Source organism: Pleurodeles waltl, chromosome 3_1 (genome assembly GCF_031143425.1).
Source record: "Pleurodeles waltl isolate 20211129_DDA chromosome 3_1, aPleWal1.hap1.20221129, whole genome shotgun sequence".
NCBI classification, from domain to species: domain Eukaryota; kingdom Metazoa; phylum Chordata; class Amphibia; order Caudata; family Salamandridae; genus Pleurodeles; species Pleurodeles waltl.
In genome coordinates this window covers 824,772,511-824,791,926 of record NC_090440.1, presented here as the reverse complement: position 1 = coordinate 824,791,926, position 19,416 = coordinate 824,772,511, and the positions used below count along the sequence as shown (strand labels likewise).

Genomic DNA, 19,416 nt, shown 5'->3' with positions numbered 1-19,416 from the left:
GCACTCCTCTCACGTCTTCTGTCTTCTCACACCTTCTGTCTTCTTCTGTCTTCTATCTTCTATTGTCTTCCCTCTTCTTCCGTCTTCTGTCTCTCACATCTTCTGTCCTCTCATATCTTCTGTCTTCTCATGCCTTCCATCTTCTCACGCCTTTGTCTTCTTCTGTCTTCTGTCTTCTTCCGTCTTCTTCCATCTTCTATCTTCTCACACCTTCTGTCTTCTTCCGTCTTCTGCCATCTTCTGTCTTCTCATGCCTTCTGTCTTCTGTCGTTTTTTCTTTTCTATTGTCTTCTTTCTTCTTCCGTCTTCTGTCCTCTGTTTTCTCTTACCTTCTGTCTTCTTCCTTCTTCTGTCTTCTTCCATCTCTTGTCTTCTCACGCCTCTGTCTTCTTCCGTCTTATGTCTTCTTCCTCCTTGTCTACTGCTGACTTCTGTCTTCTCCTGTCTTCTATCTTCTTCTGTCTTCTCATGCCTTCCATCTTCTTCTGTCTTCTTCCATCTTCAGTCTTGTTATGCCTTCTGTCCTCTTCCATCTTCTCACGCCTTCGGTCTTCTGCCGTCTTCTGTCTTCTCACATCTTCCGTCTTCTTCTGTCTTCTTCCATCTTCTGTTTTCTCACGCCTTCTGTATTCTTCCATCTTCTGTCTTCTGACACCTTCCGTCTTCTTATGTCTTCTTCCGTCTTCTCACACCTTCTGTCTTCTTCTGTCTTCTCCAGTTTTCTGTCTTCTCTCATCTTCTGTCTTCTATCCTCTTCTGTCTCCTTCTGTCTTCGGTCTTCTGTCTTCCTTCTTCTAACACACATGCCAATATGTTTCGCCTGTGCCTTTTTTTCTATGTAACTGGCATACAAATATTAGAAAAATTGTATGATAATGTTTGTTTTTAATTTAATAAAACAAACATCATTATAACATTTTTCTAATATTTGTAAGCCAGTTACGTAGAAAAAAACAAAGGTGAAACCTATTGGCTTTGCCAGTGCTTGTTTTTCATAGTAACCTATACTCGGAGTTTGTGAATACCAAATATTAGTAAGCTGATTCGAAAATGTAATTTACCTTTGTGAATCAGGATCAATGTTTCTTTGTTTGTGTTTTACTACAATGCAAATGCAAAGGTATCAACATTTGCTGTAGAGAATTTCAGGATAGAAAACTGGTTGACCATATTTAAAATATATGTTTGTTAACTTCAGCACAATCCATGTTTTTACAACTTGATTCTATCTTGCTAAGGTGTACTGGAGAAGCATTCCTCTTAGTGTTTGATGCCCTGGGATCTGGGTGATATTCTCAAGATCAAACTGAATCCTGTGGTTCTATTCACATCTGCACCTACTATGAGTCATGGAAAGAACGAATCATGGCATGATACATACATACATACGTGCATAAACACACATATACACTGAAGGAACTTGGCTAAATTGTAGTTATGGTTCGCTTTGATCACACAAACTTCATGTATGTTTAAAAAAACACAGACATTTACTAAAAAAAACACAACAGTTCATGTGAGGTTATGATTACAAATTAAAACTAGAAAACATGGGAATTTGCAAGCTATCCTTAGCTGTACTTTCCATAACTTGGATAAAAGCTACGCAAACCATGGTTGGTATGCACACTCCAAATGCAATGCAATGCTCACGACCTCACTCTCGATGGGACACATGCAAGTAGAAATGTAAATAATACAGCTCAGATTTCAAGTCGTGCTAACATTACCAGTACAACAGAGGTGGCTGTAAGTGTGGCATTATTTTTGTGGTTTGATTGTGCGTCGTGATTTCATTATGTTGTGCTCAATCGTGTTATTGCACTTGCCCAACAGTTATTTATCAATAGTTCTAGTCATGGCCACGGGGGCAAGCAGGAGACCCCCGATGTTCTAAGCAGTTATCTGGAGCGGAGAGTGGTCGTGCCCTCTGAAACAGCCACTGCAGCTAAGGGGGCTGTTGTTGAACTACGTTGTCATCGCAGTCCTCTCTCTCCTGCTTGCACTCTGACCCCATCAGTGTAACTACAGGTACGCCTCTCAGGATTCCTAGCGGTTCGATGCAAAACTGTGACCCAGACATTCACCCAAAGCCAACTCTTTACCATCCACCACAAAACGGGCCACGTGGCTTTCCTACATGCGTGCTATTTATGTTCGACATAGCATGTATTACGTATGTAGAAAAGATGTAGCCGTGATTCAATTGATTAGGTATCTTGTAACAATGAATGGCATTCAACTCTTGCGACCTCATAAAATTAATTTCGCGCCAGGTTCCTTTGTTTTAGTGGCTCCTACGGGTGTTGTAGGACGTGGCAATATAATAGAAGTGTAAATACAGATAAATTGCAGTCCCTCCGCGACAATTTGCCCGTGAATACGCCAGCTTCACGCAAGTGCGGACATGTTTTAATTCAAACGAGCAGCCCCCGTGTTCGATTGCAGGTGGCACTTGTCCATGCCAGCACTGTATGTGCGCCATAGGCTAGGCCTTGTGCCACAGGGTTGCTTTGTTTTCAGAAGAAGTAAAAATGGACTGCTTTTTAGACGGCGGAACAATAAAAATAAACTTGCTAACCGCTCACTAACACATGTGCAAGGAGGGAGTGGCTCCGGAGCGGGAGGAAGCCATGGATATTTAGCGGCATAAAGTGACTCATTGTGTTAGCCAAAGAATTTGTAAGGCAAGCCCTGTGGCTTAGGATTGCATCTGTTACCTTTTTGAGCCAGAACTCAGGGTATTGAGGAAAAAGAATCCAGACTTCGCCGTGCCTTATACTGAATGCATTGTTCTTTTGCTAAGCTTCTACTTGGGGACTGGAGCAAGGGGTGAAACAAAAGCTCCCCTCTAGTTCATGGTATCCAATCTACCTCGGATTCATTCCAGCTGAGCTTCCTCAGAGGTCACCGAGCCATTTCAGTTCATTTGGTCGCTGCAGTGTCATTCATAAATGGATTTTTGCCTTTATGTGTCCACCCCCTGCCCCCCCCCCCCCATTTTTTGCTGTTTATTTTCCACTTGTTTTGAACGCTGGCATGATAACCGTGCTCGCATTTCTGCAAGTTCTTGGAAGCCATAATGGACTGTGTTGCTATGGTGTAAAAGGCAGAACAATGTAATAATGGTTTCTCATGGTTCGGGCTTCCTGGAAACAAATACTGTGCAAATTACTCGGCTTGAATTGTAACAATGGTGCTGGGCTGGTTGCAATTAGTTGATTTTAGTTAGAAAATGTCTGTTTTTCCCCCCAACAAAATACACAATAATACATTCATTGTGGCTTCGAGTTCTATTTTACATTTAATTTGTGTTTCTCGTTTGCATTTTTAGGTCAGTTTCATGAATCTAGAAGCAACTAACCAGTGATTTCTTGGTGCTGGGGCTGATTTTCTTGTCTATTTGTAAGTATTTATTACCATAATTTTCTGGTTGTTTGTTGTGCTGATTCAATTTGGAAACAGCTTTTTAGTACCTCGTTTAAATTATTACTTTCTAATTTAAATATTTGTAGCTTACTTATTGCTATTTAAAATGTTTACGCAACATATCTTAGAACTATTCCATAGTCAAACCAATTTCATTATGACATCTCTGCATAAAAATACTTATGATTTCAGAAACTCGTTCCAAGTTTATGTCAGTGTTAATTGAGCAAAGGTAAGCCAACGTGTGCCTGCTGCTGAAGGGATTGTAATGGGAAAGTCCATGCATCTAGTTTACTTTTGGAAAAGTTCGGCTTTGGATAGGGAAGTCTGATTATTATAAAGCAGTCGCTAACAAATATGTTTGTGCAAATGGGAGTGAGTGAACAATGAACCTGCAATGTTCATACAATACGTCTTTATTTATTTTTTCAGCTAGAGGCATTAGTACAGCAAAGACCCAGCGTCAGGTGCATATGATACTGTACATAACAACAGATATTTTACCCACATAAGGGGCTACAGAGATATGCATGAACATTAACAAACAAAGTTAGAGTGAAATACAACTGTAGAGTGGAAATTAGAGGTTGGGGGAGTGGCTTAGACTGGGGTTTAGAAATAGATTGAGTGATGGGTGTTCAGAGGATTGTTTAGAGTTTGACAGATGCATCATCATCAATTCCATATCTCTAAGTATGACATGCTATGGATAAAGACAGACAGGATGTGTCATCTTTACCTGATTCTGACAAATGCAACGGCAGTCTTTCTGTTCTTTCTATTTAGTTGAAATATTTTAGTTTGCACAAGTTTGAAAGCATCCAGCTCTCAAATTCATGATGTCATACTTATCCCAGTAGCCTTTAAGTTAACCTCATGGTAAATGCGGGCACTTTGATGGTATTTACTGGGAAGAGAGTTTGGGTAGGTGTTCAGGTGTAGAGGTTACAAGATAATAGGCGGAAGGCCAAACAAGCTTTATCTATGTCTTCATGTTTATAACCATCAGATGACTTTTCTACTCTATACCACTAACACTGAACAAAAACAGATAAACCTGCCAAATTAAGTCCAACCTAAAAGCTGCAAGTGGTCAATGACTTCAAGAGCTAACAAGGACTGGAAACGTGAACAAAAGAAAAGAAATAATCTGCAATGTTTGCAAGATTATTCTCAGTGCCCTGCTCATGGTGGACATTAGGCAGAACAGGCAGCCTCAGAAAAAGACATACAAAAGGCGATTGGTATCTTGTCTCATAGCCTTCCAATCCATGGCCTTCCAAAGGAACAAAGGTGTGGAGTCAAGCAATACTAGATTAGGATGGTGGGAGCACAACCTGTGTTCTCCAACATGGAGGTCACAGAGGCCCTGTAGAAACAAACCTAATTTAAGATGTAACTTTGTCTTGACTTACGCTTGACTTAATTTCCAAAAGTAAACCACACATACACATGGAGTAAAGCTTTGTGAGTCAGGCTCAGAGAGAGGTCAGTGTTGAAGACTGTGGTCTGAAAGAGGTATTCAGTTCTTGATGGTCTTTTGCTCGTAATTCAGCACAAAGCAGAACATTTGTCTTTGTTTACTTGCTCTTTAAACTTACTTTATCATTTTTGGTACGACTGTTGTAACTGTTTTCAGTGATAAAATTAGGAACAAACAAGAAAGCAACTTCTGGCGCTCGTACATTTGCAAATACAAACCCTGTCTATCTTATCTGTATTTATTTACTTTATTGCTTTTGCATAACATGCATGTTTTCTTGTGTCTGTTTGAAATTACGTCAGTTGGAAGGAAAAGAAAAGGGATACGAGCCAAGTGGCCCAAACCAATGGCCTGTGGGAGGACTATGGCCATACAGCCAATTGGAAGAGCATAACCGGTGGGTTTTTGCCTCTTTTCCAAGGTCTTTATTTTCTGGTTGACAAGTTGTGAGCTACAACCTTGCAATTTGAAACCCATGTCCCAAGGAAGGAATTCCTGCGGTCTTATTTGTACCCTCCTGCGTAATAGGGTGGATTGTATCCACTGGTTGATTGGTAGGCTCTGAAACTCTGATATTGCTGAACAACCCAGAGAGGCCATTAAGTAGGGCTCCTGGTACTGAGTCGCGCTCTAGAGATAAAGATTTGAAGTTAAACAGCGATCTAATTCAGGGAGCTTAGGACTGGCCTAATGTGACCAGTTTGGCTGGATAGTTGCATCCCTCTGAAGTGTGTGCATCATGGTGTCAGACATTCTAAGGAAGATACAATTGCAAATAGTCAAGTAGGGATATCACCAAAAGTAGAACCCGTGCAAGTTGATAATCAGCAACTTGAGTGGAAGAATTGCAGAAGGTCCTTTGTTCAGTGGTTTTCACAGGTGGTGCAAATGCCACAGCAATGTCGAATGTCACTCCATGTTTTTGTACCTACAGAGAAGGATGGGCGATTTAATGTAGTTTAATTAAATATAGACATAATTACTCTTTTTTGAAAAGGCTGAATAAATTCAACTGCTTATTTTGCTACTGTTCACACAATGTAATCACATCCTTTTTTGCTGAGTTATAGTATTAAACATTTTTGTAGCAATTTATTTTACATGCGAGTTAAGCATTGCGAACAAGAAAATGAATAACACATCGAACATGCAACAGCAAGTTCACACATCACAATGAAGATTACTTTAAATGACAGATAAGAAATCAAATTACAGCTTTCAGTAAAATCTATTTGCAAACTAAAACAAAAATGAAGGCTGTATTAGGAACTGGAGGAGAGTTTTGCCAGAATTCAGACTCAGTTATTTTGCTCCAGGGAAGAGTAGCTCCTGTGTGACTGAATATCACATACAGTGCGGAAGCTGTTCACATACAGTGCGGAAGTTCAGTTTACCCTCAGCTCGTCCTTTTCTCTACGTTAAAGCACACCTCATTCATCCTGTATTAGCGCTTTCATTACTGCATTGGAGAGCATATTATTTTAATGAAGGAGCCAGCTAAAAAGATTCAGCGAATTAGCAGATTTTCAGACTTTTAAGGCACCCTGGGTTATCAGTGCTTTATAGTGAGTATGAAAAATTACTTGTGACCTGTATCTGATTTTAACTCAGAGCCGCCAGATTTATTGCTGATTATTCATATTGCATCACAAACAAATCATTTTGAAAACTCTCCTGTAGGATAGCAACATTTATAATTTTGGGAATGTTTGGCAAGGTTGCACAGCACAGCCAAGTTTGTTTACTTCATAATGGAGTGATTGATTGTAGTTTACATGCACTTGGTAAGAGTTAAAATGGTGACATCCATATTCAACAAAATCAAATAATATTAAGAGCTTTGTGTCCAAAAGCGCTCATACCTTTTTCATTTCCCATACATCTATCAATTAGCTCTCATCATATTAAGTAGTAAGAGTGAATATAAATACAACTGATGATTAAGATGATATAGAAATAAACGAGGATCTGCAATGTCAAAGCTTAACAATTACGAAAAAAGCAGCCATCTTGAACTAACTGGCAATAGCGCAGGGCACACCTACTGGTCAACTCAGCTTCTTCAAATGTACTTGCATCTGTGTGGATAAATGAGTTTATTACTTAATGAACACACCCTGCAAATATTTCCTATATCTGAATTTAGGATGCTGCACATACCACATTTTCAGTCTAGATACATTAAAAGGTATCAAAGGAACCCCAAAAATACAACGAACGGCCAGACAGAGTTGTGATCCTGGGAGATTAATGATGATCAAAAGTGCCCCATATAATGCTCAATCTTTATAGATATGACAATTATATAATAATATTGTGAGTAAATGATTGTAGTTTACGTGCACTTGGCTGAAAGTTAAAATGGTGGCATACAGATTCAACAAAATCAACTATTATTAAGAGCTTTGAGTCCAAAAGCACTCTTACCTTTTTTTATTCCCCATGTCTGTCAATTAGCTCTTGTCTTATTAAGTACTATGAGTGAAAATACATACAACTGATGATTAAGATGATAGGGGAGAAGTTGTCACTGACATACAAATAAATGAGGATCTGCAGTGTCAAAGGTCAACAATTACAAAAGAAGGAGCCATCTTGAATGGGTAATATTCCAGGACACACCTAACTTTGTAGAAATGTTTACAGGTAAGTATTTAAACACACATGCAACCACCCACTTACAAACACAGGCCCACCCTCACACAGTTGAGAGTGTGTTTGAGCACACATATAATAGTGTTAACTTCAGTATACCTCTAAAGAGTGTACGTGAGCTATTTCTAAGCCCTGTATATAACGTGTTACAATTATCCAATTAAGGGTGCACAATTTATCTACCAAAGAAAAATGTAGAGGTAAATCTACCTTGATTAAATTCATGACACTTCATTTTGTCTGTGATGAGCACTTAGCTCACAAACAGAACTATCTACAATTGTACGTATACACACACACACACACAAACCCCCCCACCACATGGAGTCTCATTTTGTTTATATTTGCAGCCAACTACATTATGATTGCACAAGTTTAAACAATACTTGAATTGGGGATGCAAAACAATTTTAGTTGTAGTGTGCTGAGGAGTGTATTCAATGCTAATTAATAACCCTTGAAATGTCATCAAGTGAACAAAACATAGTTTGATTACTCATGATGGGCGATATCACCAACAAAAAAGATTCACACTCTAGGATGGATTTCAAATCTTTTACTATAAAAAATAATAACTGCTGACCATTCTTCGGGTCCTGCCTTGTTGAGTGATTTTGTTCCACTGAGGTATAATTTAAATTGAGTTCAAATTTTAAATTTAATATTGGCCTTTAAGCATTAATGGGACTCCAGAAACACAAGAGATGGCCAGGAAGACAGATGTGGGATCCTGTGAGGTTAATGATGATTAAAAAATGCCCCATATACTGCCCAATCGATATAGAAATGACAATAATTAAATAACGGTGCCAACAATTACATCTTGCCATAGACAATCGTTAGAGTTAGGATCAATAACAAGTAATAGGCAGTTTGATTAGTTGAATATTAGGGGAAGCAGAAACTTGAGAAAGAGGGAATTCTGTAAGCAGCAAACACTTTTTGGAAACCTCCGCTGAAAATAAACAGCCATACATTAGAAGGGAAGAAGGGCATTTTAATTGGGACTGATGTTATGTACATTGAATCATTTTTAACCCGAGTCTCTCTTACATGAGCACATCCACATAATAGCTTATGTCATAAAAATTAATATTCACAACAGACATCACCTTTTGGTGCCAATAAACGACAGACAGCTGTCCACATTTTAAAAAAAACTGAACCAAAGCGGTGTAGACCCCCACTTAGTTTCTGCTGTAAAAATCAGCAAACTTGACTGATTTGCTTCAAGATCAACTATGAGCGCAAACTAAATTTCCTCCAAACTGTAAGTACAAGAAATGAAGGGAAATGTACTCCATGTCCTGTCTTGGAACTCCACAGTCATGTACAGTGATATTGTCAAATGGCATAAGGACACCATACTGCAATTTACATATCATAAGGAAAACGTGTGAAATGTCTTGAATCTTTGGCAACTTATTGGGGAGTTGGCAGAGTACTGCGCCAGCATTCTGCTTAGTATTTTTTAACCTAAATACTGTGAACATTCTTGACACTTGTGCAGTTGCTTCGCAACTTTAACATACAGTGAGAGGCTAGGAGTGAAACGTCCGTTTAGGCCTTCTATACACTCTCATAGCTACATCCAAAGCATTGCTTCCTCAACACTACTAATTGTGGGATGACAGTGTTTTATTGCTGAACTGTTGTTTCTTTACAAAATCTTGCACAATCCTGGTATGAAAAGTAATACATAATGTAGTCCGTGAAGTAATGGTGCAAACAAAGCATTACTAAGTTAATTTCCACAGTCTTATTTAATAAACATTCAGTTGAAATCAAAGACTTAACATATTGTGTGATAAGTAAGGCATACCCGCGTGCGTAGCTGTCCGTAGAAAAGGCAGCTTGCTTGTGAGAGAATGTGCAGACGCACTTGAGGAGTAGAGGGAGCCTGCCAAGGTGACTTGTGCTGATCACCATCACACCTATATGGAATGAAACATAAACATGTACTGTTGAACTGGTGATAGTATACCTTGGGCCAAATTATTGACAGTAACTAGTCCTAAGTAGTGAGGCCTTGTTGTTACGTAGCCCTCCATCAACAGCCATGATAGCACTGGGAAGGCATTCTGTTTTGAATGTAGGTACTGATTCCCTTAGTCTACAGAGTAAACCAGCTGAAGTTCATTTTAAAGACATCCACTTATTCTCAAAAGACAATGGACCTTCTGTTCCATACATGGGCAATGACGCGTACATGTTCACACACACACACGCACACACTAGTTTGTGTAAAATTACAGGGTTGGCCATTTAATGAGGCTGTACCTGCTATCACCAGCAGGACTCCCAAGAGTGTTGATACATTCAGGAATGCTTTAGGTCCACGAAGGAGCACTGCTGAGTTTTGATTTGCTACCTGCAATAGTAATTCTACGAAGGTATCATGCCTATTCCTGCTACAGTGCTTGTGAATGATTTGTCTTCCATGCTCTAAAAATTGGGCTTGGATTCTAATGGATTCTCGTTTAATTCATGAGCTTCTATCCTAAACAAATCTCTGAGGGGAAGACTGGAACCTCTGAAAAGTGCACATGTATTACTTTCTCCTGATTCTCAAAAGTCCAAGTTATATACCAGGGCCAATTATGATTTTTCACAACTTCCCGGGCATATGCCCTTCTATTCTAATTCTATTATTGTCGATCATCTGCAATGCAGAAAATCACCATGCATATGGTTGAGGTAAATATTAATTTTCAAATATTCTGTTCTTTGCTTAAATTGCCTTTCGTGGTGGTCATTGGATCTCATTTTGGGACAGGTGTTAGAAATGTTGCCTTCGGTGGTTAATGCTGTATCACTGCCCAATATTTGTTTGCTCAGATATAAATACCTATCGTGAGGAAATGCCACATTAAAATGGATAAACTATTGCCAAAATAAGACCAGCTCTAAATGGTCAAAAGAATCAAAACTCATACCTGACTTACACAGTTTAAAGCGTGGTTTAGAGGTGGTAACTAAATGACTAGATAATGACGGTATAATGATGTATGCCCCAAAGAAATGCTCCCTAAAAGTTAAATATAATAAGGTCTGCAGTGTTTTTACTACCCTTGTCAATAATATATGATGCACATGTTCTGCTAGTGTATATTTGCTGCTGGCGGTAATCACTACTAGCAGATTTTACTGCTGGTGAAAATGCCATCTTCTGGTGGTAGTACATAATTGCCATACTATTGACTTTAGCTTCTGCAGGAGTGGAAATATAAGCAGAACTCTAATGCACGACCAGCTCTAATTCCTACCTGCTGAGGCGTACAACTCTAAAAGTGCTTACATGAGGTATTTGAACTATGCATGTATTTTCATTAAGAAGGAGGGGCAAATAAAACCCAAATATCCTACTTAAAGATACTTGCAAAACTATATCTCGGTGTCGATGGAAAGTAGCTGAAGAACGCAATGATGTTCATTATAAGAAACTGAGCAATATGTATTTAATGATGGTAGGTCTATACTTCTTAATTACATACTTCTTTGGATGGTGTAATGGGTTGGTACTCCAGCTCACATGTGGAGGTATCCTTGAGTGGGGGACCCTGTGACTCATTGTTACAAGTCCGTGAGTGAAGAAGCCCTGAGTTCTGAGTACTGCAGAGGAACTATTTACAACATCTCCTGTTATAGTGATGAGGTTCACATAGTAAAAAAAAACAGCAGGGAGGTTAATGGATATAATTTACTCCTTGTGTCATGAAGCTAACCTCCTAATGTCTGCCTTCTACATTCCTCCATTTTCTGTGAAATCCGTTGGAATGCTGAAACGGTAGTTCAAAGCAAAACCCCCCAACCTCCCAACCTGGGAGGGGCACGGAACGGGCAGCCTTTAGTTGTGCAGATCCCGAAGGCCATGGGACAGAATCAAGTATGGGAATAGAGAAGTGGACGTGGAAGTGTTAAGATGCTCACCTCACCCTCGCAGATGGGTTTACCGCAGCAAAATCACAACAGCAGCTCCGGTCCGCCTAATAATGAAAGCACTAAAGGTTGAGATAAAATACATTTTGGGCTAGAATCCTTGGAGAGATGGAGACTTTACACCTTCTTCAAAGTACAGTTCTTTTGATCAAAAAAATGACGTACCCTTTGACCAAACAGTTTCTCTTGCACTAAACGTTTCATAAAGATAAAGTACTGTGAACTGCTGGAATTGAACCTCCCCCAGAGGCAATGTCCAATATGGTAATGATGATCGATTGGCACCGAGCTGAAAAAGAGCAAACTTGTGGCAAAGCGTACACATCATGTTTCCCTTGGTTTTCTTCTGGTTTACTGCCAGCAAAGACCCGTGGTCATACCTTAAAACTGTCATGCCCGGTACATAGAACCTCTGCTGCCTGTTGCTTGTTACACACAGGAGCACACATGTCTTCCCAAAACGGGAACCTGGGTACATGCAAACAAAAACAAATAGTTCTGTGGGACTTACTCCAGTCGTTCCCATGAGGTACATATATATGTCAATACTATGGATCATGGGTAAAAATCACATTTTTATTATATCAGTTAATCAATAGTGCAAGTCAATATATTAGAAAGGCGCAGACTGCGCAGTGCACATAGGTGCAGTAGTGCAGTAATTAACATATGATACATATGCACAATGTGCTTATCTATCAATCAGACATATCTGTCTAGCACAAATGCTGCTCCCGAGAACAAAACGATTGCAAATGATCCCCTTAAATTTGTCCACGCTTCGACCCACTGTGCTACGTATAGTGGGTCCCCTCAGGACCAGAACTCCATCTGGCCTGGCACCTAAAAGTAATGCAAAGGACCTGGGCCATGCCCTATGCCTAATACTCTGTCTCCCAATGCTTTATTGGCATGTGCATTATCTTTGCCCTGTGTGAGCCTTACACTTTCCTAAGTACCCCTGCACCAACTGCTTGCATGGCATGATTTATAGCCACATTATGAACTGTGGAATGACTGCCTGACACACTCACTAGTAGATTTCCAAGCTGAGACTGCCAAAATATCAAGACATTATTGGTTTTTAATTTTTGCACAAACTAGTGAATGGATTTACTCATATTGCATGTAAAGCCATACCCATGGTTTAAGCACTCTTTTCATGGCAAGTTTAATACGATTCAGAGAAGGCTTTTTTTTTAAATGAGAGAGTGATTATTGCTATGGGAACTTGAATAGACAATACAACGTTTGAGGCCCTCTCTAAAAGTCTTATATACCCACGTATACCCGTTTTCTAAAATGCAGATTAGCCAAATGTGCCTGAAATTATAAATCATAAACCACATTCCTATTGACAAACATCACAACCATAACTAGAGAGTCACTATTGCCAACTGTAATAGATAGCTAGATAGACAGATAGACAAATAGATAGATAGATAGATAGATAGATAGATAGATAGATAGATAGATAGATAGATAGATAGATAGATAGATAGATAACATGATGACCATCAGTAATTAAATATGATTCATCTGTTATGGGCAAAATATTACAAAGCAAATTGGTAAAAATAGCATAACAATGATAGCAATTTAAATAAATAAATTAATAAATCACTAACTAAGAAGAACCTGTGGCTACTTACTCCTATTTTCCTGACCATATTCTTGCTTGATGTACACATTTCCTACATTATGCATGAGTAGGGAAACAATATACATTTAGTATTTGTTTACCTGTTTTACCTGTCTAGCATTTGTTTACCTGTTTTCCCTTTAATAACACATGTTTTCATACATGACACGCCTCTCTCCACCAATGACATTGACACTGGGCCCTCTAGCCCACTTTCCTACACCACTTACACTAGATATATCCTCCAAGTATTTACTATTCAGTGGAAATAATACAAATGTACATTTCAAGTCATTGGTCTCCCCTCTGACACTCATCTGCTTACACCTTCTTTTCCATTCAGATGAAATTTTTCATGTCCACAGCCTAAATTATGGCTACATATTACACACTTGGCACACATTACTACTTTTTCCTGGCTACTTTACAGCGTGAAAGGATCTTGTGAATGGGAACTTGTGAATGGGATCTTGTGAATGGGATCCCCAAGATTAGTAGCCTATCTAGATACACTAACAGAAATTTGGAGTAGAATTGGAGGAGTTATAGAGAGGGATATTCCAGAATAAAGAATCCATCTCCTGGGAGCCAAGCATTCAAAAAATCAAAATCTATAGTTCTCTGCTACTTCTTACAAAACAGTGGCTACTAAAAATAATTAACAGTGTAGGTCAAGATTGCCAGGCTCAAGGAGAACAAGTCATGAGGTTGTTGTCGTAGACATATTATGTAGCAACTGCTTTACTTAGGCACAGGCATAGGAGACATATGCTATTTCCCACTGTGAGCCAATTATACTTTTTCTCAAAAGGTACCTATCTTCATTATTCTTTTTTTTATTCAAATTTTCAAAGTTCTTACTTTTACAAAAGTAGTTTAACAGAAATTTACATGGCATAAAATGAGGTTGGCGGAACATGAGTCCAAGAAGGTCTGCGCTGGGTAATAGTAAAAGCACATACATATTCCTGTTAATATCCTCAGCAAAAATAACATTTGCAATGTCATTTCCTAATCCATTGTCTCAAGGGTCCACACCTGAACATGCAGTGGGGGCACACAGGGACCAATTCTAAAAATACAAGAGCGGGCATGGACTTCCAGAAGGAGAAACAGCAGGTAACATTAAACATGATGTAGGAGTGGGAGGTGCTACCAACATACTAGGGTGTACGCCAAGAGGTCTTCAAACGCATAGCTAAAGGTGACTTTGGAAGATGGATCGCAGTCCTGCCAATGGTCCGAGCAGCTAAGTGATGATGACAACGAGCACTTGCAGGAGGAATTGTAGGGGTAAGAATTACTGGGGTTGGAGGACTGGAGGGAGGTGAAGGCAATCAGATCCCGTGGAGGAAGGGCATTATGGGCTCTAATGCAAACAAAGTAAATTAACACCATAGACCTGTAGGGATAATAAATTACAGCAATAATTGTGGTGTAATGGACACTCATAACCACAAACCCAGCTCTATTGCTCTAATTAAAAAGTGCTGTGCAGTTCTCAAAAGGTTTATTCAGGGAATGGAAGAATTATGCTGCGGATTTATCAGAGGACAAAGCCCCAGTTACAACAGGGAGTTTGTCACAGGTCTGGCCCTTAAGTGACCATTTATACTTCTCTGTGGTCATGAAGTCCCCCCCCCCCAATACTGTTAGACCCTGGCTGAAGTGTCCTATCAACCTTGCTTGTGCTTCTTCTTAAGTGGGGCACAGTTGCGCAATAGAGCTTGCGTTGATCTATCATATCATTTTACAGGTTGCGTAACCATTTGTAATACAGCGCCCCCTCTGATTAATGGAACAATTGAGCTGGTAATTATTGCAAACAGCTGCTGCGGCGGGGTCATTAGCCGGGAGAGGCAGGCTATTGTCTGTCTCCCGACACATGCGCTCCTGCAGTAGGGTGCACTCCCGGGCTGCTCAAAGTTTAAAGCCTGCAGTCTTCCAATGTTATTTGAAAGCTGTCAAACCATGTTAAAAAAGACTGCATCGTCGAAGGCCCTAGTGGCTAGGATTCAACATGTAGCCTTGTCTTCCTCATTATAAAATGCATGTTTATAAAGTTCCACGGAGCATCCAATTCCCAATTCACTTATATCAGCAAGACTTAACTTGCTCATTAATCTAAATTCTTTTGCAACTTTAATCTACATGTTTAATTAATCATAAAATGAGGCGGTAAGTAATTTCAGCAATGTGTGCCTTGTTATCAGATGCATTTAATCACTCTTCTGTGAGCTCATTTGGAAACACCTGAAGATGTCGAGAGCAGTTTGAATAAGCATAAATTAGTCTTTGTCAGTGTACTTCACTCAACTAATAAGACGTTTTTATTTGAAGGAGACTGTTTGTTATTTTTTTATCTTTGCCAACATGCTTTGCATGGATACAGCGCTACACAAAATGGCTCCTCAGTTTAAATGCAGGATCCATCTTAGAAAAATGTAACCCATGCATATATAAATGCTTTTGCATCATGCAATAAAGATGTGCTGTTTCTCAGCCATAGTTGGCTACTGTTTTTGTTATTAATACAAAAGAGGCATGCTTGTTTTATCATGATTGACAATATTCCCTTGACTTGTCGGAAGTGGAAGAACAAGTTGTTTTGTGAGGAAGGCCATGTGTATAATAATTGTTTTTAAGGGTGAATCGCATTTCTGGGCTACAAAAGGGGTTTACTTCTAGAGTATTTCTGTTGTGGCGGGCATGCGCTATTTTACATTAATAATAGATCATATCCAAATATCTGATGGAAAATAGCACCTGCACATTAGCTGGACCTCGAAACAGGTAGACAGAAAATAGAAGATTTAATAATGGCGCACACAGTCTACATAGTATTCACACGTAGACAATGAGCCATATTTTTAAATATGCAGGGATCGTGTAACGTCTTATTAATTATTCTAGTCTTAATTATTTTGGGGAAAACTACTAAATAGCCTATGAGGTATTATGCAATAGGCTAATTGTGCCCCCATACTCCAAATATTTTTGGAAGGGATAATATACTAGTTCTAAGTACATACTCATTATATTTGGGGAAAGATAGCCATTCTTCTATTCTTTGTTTTTAATGTACTACTTTCGGGTGAGCTATGTTGGAATTTTACATCTACTGTTTTTTCAATTAGCTCCATTGAATGAGCTATTATTAGTGCACAGCGCTGGCACCAGCAGGTGAATGAACATGTTTGTTTTTATTGTGCACACATGTGACCTCCAGTCACTTGATCTATGCTCAATCGTACCCTGGCTTCGCTGCACACAACCAAAAGTAGAGCTTATCTCCTGGATAAAGACACTACGGTGAGACACAGATGAGCTTTGGTGAGCTTCTTGTTGGTACAGCTGTTCATCTCTCCCTGGCTGCCACAACAAAGCCTTGACTGAAAAGACCAGAAGGTTCTTCCACCTGACTTGTACCATCACTTCTACTCGGTAAATGCTGCCACACTAAGCAGTACTAGACATAAGAGATTGTGCCAACTTATTTCTTCTATTTATGACAAAAGAGAGTATTCCATATTTTCACTGTTTTTTTGCACGCAGTAGCACTTCAGCCACTTCGTCAGTGTTTCCACCCTTATTCACAGATCCTACAACTACCTAAGTGAAGACTTGTAACTGTACTAGTGAACTGGGCTGGGTATTCAGCGCTTTCACTCAGTGGCATAACACAAAAGGATGCCCCCCCGCAGAATGTGATGAGGGCCCTTGAGTCTCCCATATCTCACAGATATTCATTGGCCATGGGCTGAATGGGGGCCCCTGAAGAGTTGGTGTGTCCACCCCCCACCCCAGGGGCTGCAGGGGCCTATGCTACATCCCTGCTTTCACTTTAGGTCCTATATCTCTCGGATGTTTGGCAAATGACTGAACATCCCTGTAGCTCACACTTACACTCTATCCCTCTGAATCATAGTGCACACACATTCACATGCACACAGATTCATGTACATACCCGTACGTACCCATATTCACTTGTGCATGTGTGTATGCATGCGCACATTCACATACATAGTGCGCACACACACACACACTCTCACACTTTCTCTCTCTCTCTCTTACAGTCACTCAGACACCCTTACAACTTTATTGCACTCTGCTAACCATGGCATTCTCACTCTGTTCCTACATCTCTTATCTCTTCCTCTCCATTGTGGCACTGCCTCAAACATATGGGGAAATAGGTTCATTTAAAGCATGCCAATCAAGGCTTCATTTTTCATATCAAGCTCAGCAATCATAGCATCGGTGCCCTCAAGGTGCACTCCTGATTTCAAGTGAGTTCTTGAAAAGTGAGCAGCACACGTGTGGCAATTAAAAGACAACCAGTATTCAATACTCGGATGCCAATGGATTTTTCTTCCAATTGAAAAAGAAATCACAAAAGCAGAGAATCACAATCCTGAACTTTTAGTGTTTAAGCGGTTGGTTAATATTTGTTATTTTTACTTGACACAATGACGTATAAATATCTGAGTTTGTGCTTCTGGGTTTGAAACCTTGTGCCTACAGGTCACTGAACCAGTACTCAGTCCACTGAGCAGCCTTATCTGCAGACTCACTAGCTGGATCATTATCATGTAAGTGTCCTGTCTTTTCTGCAGGTATAATAATGAAAGTTGCTGTGCAGAAGACAAGGGAACGGGGGTAGTGGAAGATAGCTTGCTTTGTCCACAATCACACTGTTTAATAAAGTGGGATAGGCAAGTCTAGAACTCAAATAAACCATTAGCACAGCCAACGCAGAATGAAATTAGGGGACCCTCTTCTTCAAAAGTCAGACATTTTCTTTCAAGGGCTACCTCCTGCTTTTGGGGTACATATATGAGTTTTGGAATTCACAGAAGAATCTAGAGTAGTTTTTAGAAGTTGTGGCTCTTTCTTGCTTTTCTTATATATCTTAATAGTAAGACAAACATAAAAGCAACATGGGGATCATTTATTCATGTGTAAATATAATGTAAATCTTCATTTGGAATTTTAAATGGTTTTCCTGCACAGCAAAAATATTTTTCCTCACTGAGAAACGCCTTCCCCTACCTCCTCGCCAATGCTGCAGATGTCCTGTATACCTTTTGTAATCCTGCACGGGGGCATAAAGAGAGGAGTACATTTCAAACCATATCTAGGGTAGAAATACTAAAACAAAAGCTGTTCACTTTTGGGACTGGTCATAGGTTGCTCATAAGAGAAGATTTGCTTACCTATAATGTTACACCCTACTGATGTACCTGTATGTGGCAGAAAATTCATTTATGACCTCAAATTATTTTTTTCGAATAGTTAATGTGGGATCCTTACTAGAATTAGAATATGTTCCCCATATATTCATCGTCTGTGTGCAGATCGGGCCCTAGTGGTTTACCTTTTTTTAAAGGTTATTTTCAACCAAACAGTAAATATGTATTGAAAACTTGTAAAGGTCCATAAATACACATGAGCAGACAAAGAGATGACAATAGTGCTCAGGAAAAGATTTAAAAATAGACCCACCCCACCCAAAAAAACTATCTGAATAGGAGATAGGAAGCCCCACCGACTAACCAAACACAAAAATATACTAAACTCCTTCATCCTTAACCCAGGTTGTCAAGGTAGCACAGTATCAAAGCCCATTTGTTTAAGAAATTGTACTGGGGACACTGGAAGTAACTGCGGACTGCTTTCCTTTTAATAAACTCTCTTTCTACACCCCACCACTTCCTCTATCATTACCTTATTTTGGGAGCATGAATGATATGCCACTGGTTGTCCCTCTGTTTTCTTGGATTCTCCAAGCATTTGGGTCTGACTGTATTTACCAATTGCACCTACGTATCAATTTCTCATTAAGCACTTGGTTCCAACTATTTCACATCTTGGATGACTACACCTTCAACGACCTTTGCATGGGATTTCCTCTCTGCTCACTCTCTTGATGGTGCCTTTAATGACATCTTACCTGTTCATATGAATAACTCCACTTGCAACTTGTTATTTCTGTTCATTTTCAGCCTTGAGAAAGCCTCGGCTTATATATAGCCAGAGGGGGCGAAACATGTGTTGGCTGATCCTCTCTTCTCCTTTGGTCATCATATTTGGACCTTGGATCTTGTATTTTGTCCTATTAACCAGTGACTTTTTGTATATTTGGGACTACAATGCCCGTACAACAATAAAATTAATCTGCACTTTCACAATCTCATGAATTTCCGGAGTGGGACTTCACCTCTTTTGTATACTGTTCTGCCTTAGAGGACGTGGGTCCCTGTCCTCT

General features: G+C 39.6%; 1 protein-coding gene across 15 annotated transcripts in view; it reads left to right on the top strand.

Annotated features, from left to right (window-relative positions):
- The window catches only part of SOX6 (SRY-box transcription factor 6), a 777,007-nt gene that overhangs the window by 113,402 nt on the left and 644,189 nt on the right, over positions 1-19,416 (top strand). For all 15 annotated transcript variants that reach the window (XM_069223720.1, XM_069223708.1, XM_069223713.1 and 12 more), the window contains exon 2: positions 3,335-3,405. The gene's annotated coding sequence lies outside the window, so the exon portion shown is untranslated. The remainder of the gene's footprint in view (positions 1-3,334; positions 3,406-19,416) is intronic.